The sequence below is a fragment of the Muscardinus avellanarius genome (genome assembly GCF_963383645.1).
Source record: "Muscardinus avellanarius genome assembly, chromosome: 2".
NCBI lineage: Eukaryota > Metazoa > Chordata > Mammalia > Rodentia > Gliridae > Muscardinus > Muscardinus avellanarius.
Window position 1 is genome coordinate 79,373,226 of NC_137787.1, and position 16,851 is coordinate 79,390,076.

Here is a 16,851-nt window from a genome sequence, read left to right on the forward strand (position 1 = left end):
TTTGGAGTATTTTGTATATTTAGTTAAGATGATAGTACAGGACTTTTGAATTTATCCTAAATTGCTCAGGAGTTTGTTCTGGAGCAACTTTATGAGAAGACCTCTATGTGCTATCACGGGGAGGGGGCAGGCAAGAGTTCCTCTGGACCTACTACAGTGTCCCTTATCACAGAGTCACTTGAAATAAGTATTGTCATTCCCTCAAGTGAGCCACCTTGTCATAATTCATTATCCCTAGAAAGCTTTGTGAGGAGGAGGATAACATATATGGTTGTTAACAGAGTCATTAACATTTGAAGCCAGCAAAGATATGGGGCTGGAGAGAGAATGAGTGAAGAATTAGATGACCAGCCCTATGCTTTCCAGAGGAAAATTCTAACTGCAGAAAAAGAAATGACTTTCTAATTTGCACTTTTATCTTTTTGTGTAGTCTAGATTCTGATCTGAGATATCAAAAATTGTCTTGAGTTACAAAGCTCTTGCATAATAATTACTACATATTACTTTTTAAAAATAATTTTATTATTTTTTAAAAATATTAATATTTTTTAACAATAATTTTTTAAAAATAATTTTGTTAGCTCCATGCCAGAGTGGCATGGAAGGAGGGTGGTACAAGCCAATTCACCACCAACAAGATACAGCACGTGGACCGGACTCTTTATACCCATGACCTCCATCTTATTTACATAATTCTGAGGTAGTGAATGTCCCTGTAAGGTACCTCCCCCAGCACGGTGTGGCAAGGTGTCTCCTTTCATGAAGGTTGACCCCTCCTCCTGTCCTAGCTAGCTTATCTAATAATGTAGATCTGTCTTTAGATAGAGAAAGGCCTAGTTCTCCTCTCCTATTGACTTGCTAATTACATTTAGCTAAGTCAATCTAAGTTTCAATAGCTGTTTGCTTCCTGACCAAGGCCAAGCTTTTCTCCAGATCTGCCGCCATTTTGACACAATTATTTTTGAAACATATTAATAATCAGAGCTTTCTAAAATCTTCCTAGGCCATTCCCAATACTGGTACATTCCCCCCTCTCTCTAGTAACTTCCTTTCAGGCCAAAGGTAGATACAGAAAGTACATTTTGACATTTACAATTTTACAATTATGTTTGTACATACAAACATAATTGTACAATTTTACAAATATAAGCTCAATTTCCATTAATTTCCCCCTCATTTTTATCACATGAATGTACCCCTTAGCAACGGAATAAGGACGTCGAGTTGGTCATAAACTGCTTCGAGCTGAACAGGGACGAAGTTGGGGGCCCCAGCTTTAGGGTAACATTCATGCATGTAGTTGGTATGGGGGAATCAGATGGGTCCGTGCTGTGTGCGTCTATGACCATCCAAAGGGCCTTGATAGATAGATGTCTGTCAGGTTCTGTCTGTTGGAAAGCTTTAACCCTATGAGACAACACTCACAATACAGGTTAACCATGAAAACTTAAACATAGCACTTAAATGAGAAATTAAAACTGTTTTGTTGACTTAGGCTGAAATACATATAAAAGTGGGATGTATTTAGTTTATTTTGCACCACATGAATCCAGAAATTAGTGTTGTGGAGACCTGAAATAGGCTTTGGAATAAAGATTTTAGATGATTTGATGAGTACCAGGTCACCTGGACAAACAGAATTTACCCTTTTCCGCTGGCACTGTTTGAAATTTACTTAAGACTTGTTGGTAGGCTGACAATAGGGTAACATTGTTATCTAGGACTATGTCCCAGTCAGAAAAGATCTAAAAGTTTCCCTTGGTATATGAGTGAAACCAAGCTGCCAATCTTCACCTGGACATGTGTCTCAGACCTATTTTTATATTTTTATTTGGAAACAGGGTCTCTTAAGCCAGCATGGCTGGCTTCGAACCAGCGTGATCCCCCTGTCTCCACCTCCCAAGCGTGGGGATTACAGGCATGCGCCACCATGCCCGGCTTGTTTGTATTCTTGATGATTGCTATTCTAAATAGAGTTAGAAGGAATCTCAGTGCAATTTGGTTTGAATTTACCTAACTGCTAGTGATATTGAACATTTTTTTAAAAGAGCCCAGTAGTTGCTTGTTTATCTATTCATTCTTTCATGTAACACTGGCTGTTTTTCAAGTTTACCATGTGTGAGATATTGTCCTAATTACATGATGTCATTTAAGCTTTCTAAATAGCCCTCTGAGATAAATACTATTAATATCACATTTTACAGAATGAAGTAACTAGGCACAGATATATTAATTGTTCTGACTACAAGGTTAGTAAATGATATGTGAATGGGTTGGGAAGGTTTAGGCATAGCAAACAAATAAGAAACAAGGACATGTCCCAGCTTTCGGGAGGCTGAGACCAGAGGATGGTGGTTTGCAGACAGCCTCAGCTACTTAGAGAGGCCCTCCGCAACTTAGTGAGACCCTATTTCAAAATAAAGAATAAAAAATAGGGCAGGGGGTGTAGCTTAGAGGTCAAATGCCCATGGGTTCCATCCCCAGACCAGCAATAAATAAATAAATAAATAAATAAATAAATAAATAAGTAAATAAATCAAGGACGTGTGCAAAGAATCTATATGAATATGTGGCAGAGTGTTGGAGACAGGAAAGAATTATGTTGCATCAAGTGGTTAGAGAAGGATTTGGAAGGAGGTAACATTTAAGAGAAAATCCATAAAATAAGGAGCAAAGAGCTATGCAAAAATTTGCAATTACAAACCTCCTAAAACAAAAAGGAGCTAGGTATGTTTGATGAAAAGAAAAGGGAACACTTGTTAGCTACATCTTAAATATAGCTCTCTGCAAAAACCTGGTTCATTTTGAGATCTAGCAAAATGAGAGGAAAATAACTATCTTTTTGAGTTTTCTTCAATTTTTCAGTTTTCTTTTTCTCTGGAATCTACATGTCTTAACACAAAAGAATGTGTACTATCAGAGTTTGCCAGACAATCATAATCATTGCAATATATAGATATTTGGGAACTAAGAAAGTCAGTGCTGTAATCCAGTCTAAATTTTAAAGCTCCTGATCAAGAGAGCTAATGATGGACCTTCAGTCCAAGGTCAAAGGCCTGAGAACTGGGATAATTGAGAATTGTAATTCCTGGACTCGGAAGACCTCCAAATCAGGAGCTCTGATACCTGAGGGCCAGTAAAGATGAATATTCCGGTTCAAAGAAGGGGAGAGAGAGGTGAGAGAGAGGAGAAGAGAGGAGAGGAGAGAAGAGAGTAGAGGAGGGGAGAGGGGAGGGAGTGGGAGGGGAGAGAAGAGGAGGGGAGGGAGGAGGGAAGGGGAGAGAGAGAGAGAGAGAGAGAGAGAGAGAGAGAGAGAGAGAGAGAGAGAACTTTTTCTGCTATTTGTATACTCAGTGGATTGCAAGATGCCCACCCATTCTCAGTGAGAGCAGATCTTCTTTACTTAGTTCACTAATTCAAATGGTAGTCTCTTCCAGAAACTCCTCCCAGACATGCCTAGAAATAATGTCTTACCAGCTCTCTGAGCATCACTTAGCCCTTTCAGAATGACAAGTATAATTAAAATTAAACACCAGGAAGAACCCTTTCATTTTTTGAATTTCACATGGAGTTGTCCTCTCTCTAGCCTTTCCTATCCAAATACTCTTCCTATTGGAGTACGTGTTAAGGTACCACATCACTTAACCGAGAAGCAACTTTTTTCTTTACGCAGTTTCTATTAAAGTTGGAATCTAGGCTTGATTAAGAATATACTTCTTGCGAAGGATGGTGCACACTTGTAATCCCAGAATTTGGGAGGCTGAGACAGGAGGAATGCAATTCGAAGACAGCCTCAGCTACTATTTAGTGAGGCCCTTTGCAACTCAGTGAGACTATGTTTCAAAAATAAAAAATAAAAAATAAAAAATAGGGCTGGGGTATAACTCAGAGGTAGAATGTCCCTGGGTTCCATCTTCAGTACTGCAATATATATATATATATAATATATATATATATTATATATATATTATATATATAATATATATATATATATTTGCCCTATAATATATATTTCTATTATATATATATGTATATATGTATGTATGTATATATATATAATCTTCACAAGTCCCTTATCAGGAACCTACTTTTTATAGTTTCAGTAACACAAGAATGAATTAGCCATGGAAATATACTTAAGTTTAATGTCCAGTGCAATAAATAATAAAAGTATACATCTGAGGGCTGGAAGTGAAGTGTAGCTCAATGGTAGGGTGCATGCTTAGCTTGGTTCTGATCCCCAGAGCACTCCCTCTCACATACATGTGTATATACCATTTAAAAATATTTACCTTAATTTTCACATCTCATCAATATTTTGTCTTGAGATTCCACTAACTCTTGAGTACATAGGTCACTCAGAAAACACACAGGAAAATCATCATTCATGCTAAAGTGATTTTGTTATGTTAAAAATAAGAATATTAAAAATAAAGCTTTTTTGAGAAAACAATGACATTCAAAATTCCAAAAGTTTGTCTTTATATATCAGAGGCAAAGCTAGTTTGCAAAGGTTTACTTTTATATGCTAGGAGAAAAGACTTAGAGTCTTATTATAAATTATAATATTTGGAGATTATAAATCGTGATGCAAAGGGCATTTCCATCAAGCCGCAGGGGGAACCCTTTTGTTTTGGAGGTACACAGTAAAACATTAAAACACAGGGGTGAAGGAAGGCATTACCCAGGCAGCTCAAAGCCTCGCTTCAATCACTTTCTTTGGCCTCACCCAGTACGGTAGTTGCAGAAGATGAAAAAGATAACAACTGTATATAATTGGGCAGAAGCCAAAACCTGTGGTTGTGCCTCCTTTTTTTCCTTAGGAACTTTCAGAGGAAGACTGTCATGATGAGTCACCATGTATCTATGTGTATGATACAACTCTGGGGTGGGGTTGGGGTGGGGAGTGATGTTAGCCAAATTTTAGTCTACTTCAGTTGTGTAGCTTGCAGCTCATCTGCAAGTCTAAATATGGTGTCCTTGACTCCCCTGCTCATCATACAACAGAACTGGCTATGTGGAATGCTTAGGCAAAGAGGCCTAAGGCGACTGTGCTGCGTTTCTCTCTTACTGTGAGTGTTGGAATAGAAAGTGAAAAATACCCTTGTATCTGCAGTTGAGAAATAAAGAAGGAAGATGTTAATGCTGGATTAAATGGGAAATGCCGCTAAGCCACTAGAGATGTGTGACTCCGATGAAACAGACAAACAAAAATGAGAGGTCTTGCAAGGCAGGTGTGCACAATTCCTTTCTCTCCGGAGACAGCAGACAGGGCGTGAGGCTGTAGCTTTGTCAGCATTGAGGTCCTCAAGACAGACACTGCCTGCTCCCTACCATTAGTGGGACGAGGTAGCAGGGCACAAGGATCACAGGTGCTTTCTCACAGAGCTGAATGTAGCCAATGGCTCCTCACTCCAGACTTGGACTTGCTATGATTGGGAGGATTGTTAACTTTTCCCCCTGTACTCCCTTCTCAGCAAAATTAGGTGTTTTTAAGATTTCTTTTCAAAGAAAGCTACTCCTTCCATGTCCTCTACCTATGGTTTGGAATGTACCCGTGTGTGTGTGTGTGTGTGTGTGTGTGTGTGTGTGTGTGTGTGTGCATAAGCACTTTACATCCGTAGATCCATATATATATACATACATATACATATATACATATACATACATACATACATGTACATATATATCCTAAGTATAAAGCAAAGTAGCTGCAAAGTTTAGGTGAAGAGATTCTTTGAATTTAGAAGAGAGCAAGATTCTTTCTAGCTAGAACTAATCTAGTTTTATTAAAGCCTGTGTGATGCTTTTGTTTTCTTAACTCTTTGAGATTTCCCATTTTGCAAGTTCAGTCATTTGTGTTGTTGCAGCGCTTTGCGTTTTATTGATCAACTTTCAAGATTCATTTGGATTTTGAATACATAGTGCTTTCAGTAATTACAAAGGGATTCATTTTATTACTCTGAGTGGGAGTCCATTTTGTTTTCCAAATGTATTATATTTCTCTACTGTATGCAGAAAGCAGAAGCCTAGATGATATTTCTGACTCTGTGAGCTGGTTACTTACTGCTGACAAAAGTTACATTGGGATTTCCCACAGAAAATGAAGGTAAGTGAAATATTTTACAGGTATTTATGCTAAACTCAAAATAATTTTGAAGTAATAATTTCAAAAAAGCTGTTTTGTGTCCAGTAAGGTTTCAGTTTCATTTTTTACTTCTCGTTGACTTTAGAAAAATCTCCTCCAATAACTGTATACCTGAGGTTAGCCATATAGGCTCTTTGAAATTTTGATCAACTTCTGTGTCTCATCTCCAAATGAATCAAGGCCATGATGAACTATGACCAATCCATATGGCTTTTATGACCTATGCCACCAGATTGGCAACCCTAGTTTGGGCTAGCTGTAGCTTGATCTATCATTTATTATGGTTGACACAAGTCATACTAAAAGTTGATACTATTATGAAAAGGAGATTTTCTGATATCTCAACCTACTTTTTCTAGGAAAGGGAATGTTATTCATCTCATTTTAGGGTTCCTGGGCCATCCAAATCTATGATAAAAGGATTATTTTGATTATTGGTTCCTTGTTTAGTTATGAAAGACAGAACAGAGATGACATTTTGATAGCATAATAGCAGAGGAGTTATACAATGTATACAATTTTAAGAGTAAAGGGCTTGATTGCTTGATTTGTGTTAAAAATTATTTTTATGGGGACTAGACTGGAAAGAATACTTTCCTTCATCTATCAGGAAGTCTTCTATTTCTAAATTTGCTGAGTGATGAACTCCATGGGTAAAAATTCTCTGGCAGAAGACTCAGAGCCCTGGTAGAACACAGACAGAATAAAGTGTGGAAAGATTAAGGAAGACAAGGGGAGGAGAGATCAGAGAGGGAAATGTTCCTAAATGTTAATAGGAAAGAGATTCAGTGTGACTGACAGGCAGCTTCTGGCAGGAATGATTATTTTGCACCATCTGTTGGACACTCAATGTGCTTGACTATCTAATAGTAGGGTTTTGGTTTAATAGATGGTGTACTTTTACTCTTTCTAATATTAATGGCATAGCTTGATAGTTTATGTGTCTCTTTTTTAATGCATTATCTTAACACACTGAGATATTATTCAGTCATAAACAAACAAAGTGCTGATACACGTTACAATATGGATGATCCTTGAAAAAGTATGCTAAATAAAAGAACCTAAATACAAAAGACCACATATTTATGGTTCAATTTATATAAACTATCCAGAACAGGCTATCGGATAGGAAACAGAATGTGATAATAAATTACATGTACTATGTTGGAGAAAGAATGACTCCAAATTTTTTTTTTTTTTTTTTTTTTTTTTTTTTTTTTGTGGTACTGGGGTTCCTGGAAGCCCTTCTACCTCCGGGCTACGCTCCCAGACCTATTTTATATTTTTGAAACAGGGTCTCTTATGCCAGCGCGGCTGGCTTCGAACCTGCGCGATCCTCCTGTCTCCGCCTCCCAAGCGCGGGGATTACAAGCGTGCGCCACCACGCCCGGCACTCCAAATTTTTTGTTGTGAACAACTGTAGGAAAAAAAAGTGATGGTTGTTGAGACAAAAATAACGGCAAGTATTGTGAGTTTTGCAGGAAAACAAGAACTTAGTTTGAGAGATCTTAAGTTTGAAAGAACTATTTGATGTTCAAGAAGGTGTAGATTGCTAGATGTACAAGTCTAGTCTTCATGGAAGTCGTAGGAACTCATCAACAAAAAATAGTATTATCCCGTAAGACTTGAATGAAATTGCCAAAATGTGGTTAGATATGAGGATTATAAAAACTAAACTGGACATGTAAATCTTCAGAGATTGGTGAAATGCTCAACAACATATCTTGGTTCTGGCAAAGCCTCTAACTCCACACACTATGTTGCAAATTCCCTGTCACCTCTTTTATCAATTCAGTATTCACCACTGCATTTTGTATTTGGATGCTGTCAGCAGCATTACCCTAGAGGTCCAGACTTTAATCTTTATAATTTCATCCCCCTTGATCCTGACAACATCATATCTTGGACTCTCACACTTATCTGGACCACTGCGATGGGTCCTACTTTATTTATTTATTTATTTTTGGCTCTCCTTTCAAACCAATTTTGTGCCCTGTTGTTAAGTTTAACTTTCCTAAAGCAAATATCAGTAATGCCATTCCCATCAAACTTTTCAGTGTCTCCTCTTGCTACTAAATGAACATTTTGAGGGATTTTTTTCCCCAATGCAATAACATCTTTTTTTTAAAATTTACAGTCTCATACTTACTATCATTGTGTAAACAAACACTTTTGGAAACAATGGATTCTTCTGTTGATTCTTCCTTTATTGTTACTTTACCCTCCTTAATCACCTTTCTTAGTCACCATCTTAATCTCCATCTTAATCACCTTTCATGGCTTATTCCACATGGAATACTCAAACCTGGATTTTTTTTTTTTTTTGGGTGGTACTGGGGTTCCTGGAAGCCCTTCTACCTCTGGGCTATACTCCCAGACCTATTTTATATTTTTTATTTGGAAACAGGGTCTCTTAAGCCAGCGCAGCTGGCTTCGAACCAGTGCGATCCTCCCGTCTCTGCCTCCCAAGCGTGGGGATTACAAGCGTGTGCCACCACGCCTGGCTCAAATCTGGATTTTTATCCATTTCCAGTCCACAGAACTATGCCTCTGAGAAGGTTTTATAGGTCAAGTAGACTTCAGTTAGTTTGATAATTTGAGTGGTCTTGCTTCCTTCTGACTAAAACATCTTTTTTCATGGGAAAGAGATTCTTCTTTATTCTTCTTCTGGATGACACAGGTAGTACTGAGGGTGCTTGTTTGATGCTGATATGGTCACATGCTCCGGTGTTGCCCAACCAGGACCATATGATGCTTCAAAAAATGTGTTAGTGAACAGAGCCGAGGCAGTGTCGCACTTTTAGCCTCTACTCTTCTTTTATTTTCTCTAAGGTCCTCATCATAAACAACTTTACATACGTATTGCTTTATTTGTTTGGTGTATGTTTCCACCCACTACAATGTGAACTCCATGAGGAGAGAAACTTGGTTTTGTTCACTACAGTATCCTCTATGCTGAGAAATCTGGGCAATATTTAATATACACCCAATATTTGTTACATGAATAAAAAAATCAGTGCCATCAACCCAGAGTTGTTGCAGGAACTCAGCAGGGAAGGCTTGATTATCTCTGGGGCTGAGGAACTAGTAGAAAGTAAGGATGGCACTAGTGCTCACATTGTAGAGTTTGCTGAGAATTAAACCAATCCTGGGCCAATAATAGATTTATCACAATGGGACATGAATGCTTGGAGCCAGCTGGACCTGAAACTATTAATTCTTACAGAATTTACAGTTTGTGAGGCAATATATTCTTTCTTTCCCAAAACTTTCTTTTTTCTTAAGCCAGTTTTAGTCATTTGCAAGATTGAGTCCTACTAATAAGTGGTTCGATCTTTCTGGTGGCCAGCAATACTTAGAGATCTATTGGTCAGATCTATAAATAAAGTGATATTCCTGGACCAGGAATCAGCAGTTTTTTTTTTTATTAAAGGCTTGTGGTTTTATTTTATTTTATCTTATTTTATGTTTTTGTGGTACTGGGGGTTGAATCCAAGGGCATTACACCTCCAAGTTCAAAACCCAGCCTTTAAAATTTTATTATTATTATTATTATTATTATTATTATTAATAACAGTTTTATTACATTGCTGAAGCTGGCCTCGAATCTGTGATCCTCCTGTCTCAGCTTTCCAAGTACTGGAATTACAGATGTGCACCACAATGCCTGTCTAAGCTTGGAAATCAATACAGAGCTGCAGGGGTTTTGAATTAATTTAAATAAATAGCCAAAGATGGGAGGTAGCCAGATAAAGCTCAACACATGTTGTATGTATGTATGTCACTATCACTATAATTTACATTCTGATGTGAGACTACAATGTATCAGTAAAAGTATGAAAAAAGATGGGAGGTAATCTTTTCTGGCTCATTAGCATTTTAGAAGGAAAGAAAAAAAAAAAAACAAAGACCTTCTATTCCCCCTTGGTTTTCTTTGCTGCAAACATAAATGCTAACATTCCCATAAGCCAGTGCCTTGCAAATATTCTCAACATACTTTTTACTTGAATATATATGCATATGTTCTGAAATTGTATTCCAGTTAAAGGCCAGAGAAATGTTTACTCCAGAGGACATCAGAAATCATTGGGTACAGAGCACAGAACTGTGGTGGGGAAGACAACCTAGATCTAGGTAGCTACCTGGACAAGGGGATGATGTTTCCTCATATTCTGACACCCACAGTGTCTGACAGTATTGTAGGTACCCAATCATTGTGTTTAAAAAAAAAAAGAAGAAGAAAAAGTCTATCTTTGGAGAAGGATTTATTTCATCCATGAAAAAAATCCAAAGAGTTGAGTCATTTTCTTTTGTTTTATTCTTTGATGCCTACCAAGTGAATATGATACCATTTTCTGTTTAACAATCCTTAGATTCAAGATATCTGGAGGTTACATTTCACCAATACATCTCTCATTGCTTGTTACGATTTTTTTCTTTAGTTCAGTACATTACAGAGTTGGAGAACAGCTGCTACACACCTTTATAATTTAAATTCATTAATGTAGAAACCTCTCAGACTTATTTTCCCCTCTAGGTTAAGTAGCCTTAACTCCTCTGAAAACGCCCCACATTAATTTTTCCCCTAATTGCTTTTCTCTGGACATTCTCCAGTTCCTCCAAGTGCCTCTTTTAAGGGTGTAAAAATTCATTACATCAGGATTTCCTGGACAATAACAATTCCATTCTGTGCTCTTTAGTTGACAGAGTAACATGCCCAACATTATGGTAATATGGGTGCTGAGGGACCCTAGAATTATTTTCTCCTCTGCTTAATCGAGAATTTAAATACAAGCAATGTTTCCAAGTTTATTACCCTATGGTTTTACATTGAATCAAGAAAATTCTTGGATGAAATCAAAAGTTTTTAGCATCATCCACTAGTTCTTTTATAGGAAAGGCAGCGTTCCAATTCTAACACGTCTGTAGCCTAGTGCCCCAGCATCAGGTGCCACAGGTCAAACTCATTTAAGACAATGAAGCTGGTCAAGTACCAAGCACCTGTTCTAAGCATTCCATATGGTTTTTCTCCCAGAAGGAATGACCAACCTGAAGCAGCTGTGGGTAATTTTATTAGCCCAAACAAGCTGGAAGCAAAAGGAAAAAAGAACATAATTAAAATTCTTAATAGAGCCGAGGGCAACTTCATTCATAAGTTACAAAGCACTAAAATTGAGTAAGGTACATGGGTACTCGCCAGTGTTTCCACTTCATCTATAAGGTGAAAAATGATCATCCATGTTAGATATTAAATCCTTAAACTAGGAAACTTAAGGACTAATTTGAGTAGGTAAATGAATCCAAGAATTATGTATTACTTGATAGAAAATAATTAAGCAAGCCCATTGTTAGCTTACCTCCTACTTGGTGTATGACAGAGAGGAGACATGTGTTAAAGGGAGGCACAGAAAGAATAAAGTTGCATCCTCATAGAAAATTTAGGGAAAAATTGTGAAGTTACCAAGCCAGGAACATTTTTTGATTTCCCATAGAGTGTAGGGTTTCATCATTAACTATTGCTGGTATTCCCTAAATTCCAGAAGTCAAGACAATGTGTACAAATAAAAATTGCAATAATCACTATGACAGAAACAATAGTGTAGTATTGTTAAATACTCTTCTTATTCCTGTGTGTACAGTCCTTTGCAATGTGCCTTTGCTCCTTCTCCCAGGTGATGGATTTAACATTTTCATCTGCTAATCTTGGCTTTTCATGTAGCTTGCTAAGCAGAAGGCTGAAGCGTCTTTGTGAATTGGGACTCACCCTCTCTCACTGCAAGAAACTCCAGGAGCTCCAAGTGAAGATATTGAGGTAGCGTCCAGGAAGAAGGAAGATCATACACGGCCACAGCCCCAGAGTGAAGCCAAACTAGATCATCAAATCCTCAGCAGAACAACCCCAGGTCAGAACTACCAAGCCGCCCAGAAAAATGTGAGAGACGATAGGCTTTGTTTTAAGTCACTGAGTGAGGAACAGAAGCTAACTGAGTGATACACAATGAAATATACGTTTATGTAAAGTTCAACTGTGAATGTGACATGTGATGGAATTTTTGGAGAAATCATCCAAAGTTGAGGTCAGAATGATAGTTTCAAAAGCAAAGAAGTTTTGATGGTTCTCTATATAATAAATGGCAAAGATTCTTCCTGCTACATTTTCATCACCAAGTCATCTGCAAATCCTGATCACTTTATATTGAGATTTTTTTTTTTTTTGGTGGTACCGGGGTTCCTGGAAATCCTTCTACCTCCGGGCTACACTCCCAGACCTATTTTTAAAATATTTTTATTTGGAAACAGCGTCTCTTAAGCCAGCGCGGCTGGCTTCGAACCTCTGCTATCCTCCTGTCTCCGCCTCCCAAGCGCGGGAATTATGAGCGTGTGTCACCACGCCTGGCTTATATTGAGATTAAATAAAATACTTTTATATGCACCTTTCATTTCTCTTTGTCCATAATTCAAATAAAAATACATTTGAGTTATATAAAGTTTCTTTGGAGGAAGGAACTACCCTTAGCATCAGGATTTCTAGAGTGTTCAAAGAAAGTATATCAACTTGGAATTTAAACACAGAATGTGGTAGTTTAAAAATAAACTATGTCTAATAGTTGTTTGACCTTCTTCCTTCCAAAAGGTGGAGACTGTGCTATAATTAATCTTGCATCATGCTGTCTGGTCAATACTTCCTCTTACAGGCCTCTGCATGAAGTGCCGTTTGCCTCTTCTTCAACTGAAAGAGGCCAGCTTTAGTGACTTGCTTATAATGGGTAGATTGTACTTGGTGGGGGGACACTATGTCACTTCTTATCCAGGCCATTGAGAAGATGGTGCTTTTGCTTGGTTTTCATTCTCTTGGATCATTCATTTTGGAAGAGGCCAGTAAATAATTGTGAAGGGGCTCACCTGGCTAAGCAATGTTTTTCTGCCCCAACTATCACCACCTTCTTATTCATGTGAATGAGCCACCTGGAAAGAGGGTTCCCTAGCCTAACTTCAAAACCAGAGCCCCAGCTGACATCTTGACTGTATCATCAGGATCTCTAGGTAGGATTCCCCACCTGATCTGCTTCTGAGTTCCTAATCCAGAGGCGCATGAGGTTGCAAATATTCTCTCTCTCTCTCTCTCTTTTTATATCAACAGGTAACAATTGCACATAATAAGGAAGGAGTAAGAGTCACATCATTCTTTTTTTTATTTTTGAAGTGCTGGAGATGGAGCCCAGGGGCATTTTACCTCCGAGCTACACCCCCAGCCCTATTTTTATTCCTTATTTTGAAACACGGTCTCACTGAGTTGCAAAGGATCTCACTAAATAGTGGAGGCTGTCCACAAACCACGATCCTCCTGTTTCAGCCTCCTGATTGCTGGGATTAAAAGTGTGCACAACCACTCCCAGCTCACACCATACTTTTAAAAACTGAAGATTATTAGTCAATTAATGTAATTTTGGTCTAAAAGATAGATCTAGAATGTTAGTTCCAGAATTCAAATGGGAACATAAAGGCATGTTTAATTTGTCTTTGGGTGTTTTAGCTCTTTTTTTAGAAATAAATTTTAGCCAGCAAATCTAATGTTGTCCGAGTCATTTAAGGAAACTCTGGAATTGTTGTAGTAAACTTCCCTTCTTTTTTTTTTTATCATTAACCATGTTGGGTTGATTTTATGCATCCTTATTACATATCTTCTCTTCTGTATTTTAGTTACTTTTGTATTCAGACCCTGATCTGATATTCTGGGGAATATTTAGAAAGTTTTCAATTTGCCAATAAAGTAATTTTTTTAAAAGCATCATTCACAAGACAGCATATAAATGATTTTGCTTATTGTACAGTAATCTGGACCTGGATAACTTTACAGTAACATATTTAGTCTCTGCCCCACTCAGTTGGTCTGAACTATCTAGCGTATAGTTCTCCAATCACTGTTTCACACTTCGAATAGGCCTTTGCTTGGAATGCTGTTTACATCTTCTTCATTTCTTGAGTATTTGCTGTGGTTGGAGAAGAATCGTTCATATTCTTTAATTGCTTAATACAAATTGGTTCTGGAAGGGAATTTATAATAAGGAAGAGGGAATTGACTAAATTATCCCAAACAGAAAATCATAAGGCATAACTTCCCTAAACAAAAATTCTGTAATAAAGACATGTACGTAATTAAATCTTTAGCACAATTGCTGTCAGTAGAAATGTCAGTCGAAATAATAATCATTTGGAGAGCTTGGCAATATGCAGGCACCTAGGCCCTACTGCTAGAGATTGAGTTCATTGATCTGAAAGTCAAAGAGTGTATTTTATTATTTTACTTTTTAAAGAATGCATTTTAAAAATAAATTCTACAAGAGCATTAAAGACCTGGAAAATGTTCAGTTAGTCTTAAATGTTTAGAGTAGGCAATAAATGGTGACACACTTTTTCAGTCAAACTTGATATAGTCACCCTCTACTCCAGTGCTAAGAAACCACCACTGTACTTCCTGTCTCTACTTTTCTGCTTATTCTGGACATTTCACATAAAAAGGAATCATGTCAGGTGTGGTGGCACACACTTGTAATCCCAAAGTGGAAGGCTGAGACAGGAGGATTGCAGGTTCACAGCCAACTCCACAACTTAGTGAAGCCCTCTGCAATTTAATGAGACACTGTTTCAAAATATAAAATACGGCTGGGCCTGTATCTCAGAGGCAGAATGCTCGAGGTTCAATTTTCAGTAACACATGCGTGCACACGCGCACACACACACACACACACACACACACACACACCAAAAAAGAAAAAAGACTGAATAAATAAGTTCTTGAAAATTAAAAACAGTTATGCCTCAAAAGATACTAGAATAAAACTGAAATGATAGACAATACAATGAGAGAAAAATGTTTACAATTCATAATCTGATACTTTATTTATTGTTTTTTACTTTACTTACTTATTTTTATTTACTTATATACTTATTTTTTTGGTACTAGCTATTGGATTCTGGGATATTCTAAGATACTCTAAGATACACACCAGCCATATTTTTCTTTATTTTTGTTTGTTCGTTTTGTACTAGGGATTGAACCCAGGGGCATTTTACCTCCCAGTAGCAATCCCAGCTCGTGTGTGTGTGTGTGTGTGTGTGTGTGTGTGTGTGTGTGTGTGTTTGAAACAGGGTCTCATTAGGTTGCTGAAGGTGTCACTAAATTTCTGAGGCTGGCCTTGAACCTGTAATCCTCTGTCTCAGCCTCCCAAGTATTGGAATCCTAGGCATGCACCACTATGCTCAATTCATTTCTTATTATGAAACAAAGTCTTGCTAAATTGCTGTGGCTGGATTCAAACCTGAGATTCTCCTGTCTCAATAGGTGTGGGCCACTATGCCCAGCTTTGCTAAGAGAATTTATCTAGAGTATATCAAGGGCTCTTTTAATTAATAAAAACTTAACCCAATTTAAAGGGAGCAAAGAGCTAGGCATAGTAGGACATACCTATAATCCTAGCTACTTTGGAGGGGAAGCTGAGGCAGGAGGATCACAAATTCAAGGCCAGCCTGGGCAACTTATAAGACCCTATCTCACAACAAAAATAAAATATGGATGAAGATATAGCTCAGTTGTAGAGTACTCTGGGTTCAATCCCCAGTTCCACACAAAAATGGGGGGGAGTCTAGTTGTGGATAGATATTTCTCTAAAGAAGATATGCAAGTAGCCAATATGTACTTTTATGAAAAGCACATTTCCTAAGAAAATGTGTAAGTGGCAAACATTCACATATGTAGTAATACACATGATATACATTTCTAAACTAAATAATTAAGACACAATAAGAGTAAATCTAAACCCCAGTGCAACATCAATTAGCAATTCACACTCAGTGGGCTAGAATCAAAATGTCAGCTAAAAACAAGTGTTGACAAAGATTTGGAGAAATAAGAGCACTTGTATACTGCTGATGGGAATGTAATACAGTCATCTGGGGGAAGTTTTCCTTTTTTAAAGTTAAACATAAGCCGGGCGTGGTGGCGCACGCTTGTAATCCCTGCTCTTCACGCTTGTAATCCCTGCTCTTGGGAGGCTGAGACAGGAGGATAGCACAGGTTCGGAACCAGCCTCAGCTACTTAGTGAGACCCTGTTTCCAAATAAAATATTTTAAAAAAAGGTCTGGGAGTATAGCCCAGAGGTAGAAATCCTCTGGGTTTCACCCCCAGTACCACCAAAAAAATAAAAATAAAAAATAAATTTAAACATAAGACTGGCATGGTGGTTCACACAATTCCTGTGCTTGGGAGGCTGAAACAGGAAGATCATAGGTTTAAGACTAGTGTGCAGTAAACTACTGAGACTCTGTTTCAAAATATAAAAAGGGCTGGGAGTATATAGCTCAGAGGTAGAACCCCTCTGGGTATAATTTCCAGTACCACACACACAAAAAGAGTTAAACACAGAATTACCAATGACCCCCAAACCCAACTCCTAGGTATATATTAAAGAGAAACAAAAACATATGCCCCCACAAAAATTTGTTTGTGAATGTTTATTGTAGCATTATTTGAAATAGCTCAAGGGTGGGAACAACCCCAAATATCCACATCTGATAAGTGGAAAAACAAAATGTGGTAAAATCATATTTCATTATCTGAAGACTAATGAGGCACTAACTCCACAAGTTCTTAAAAACACATCGCGTGAAGAAAACCAGGCATAAGAGACTACATATTACGATT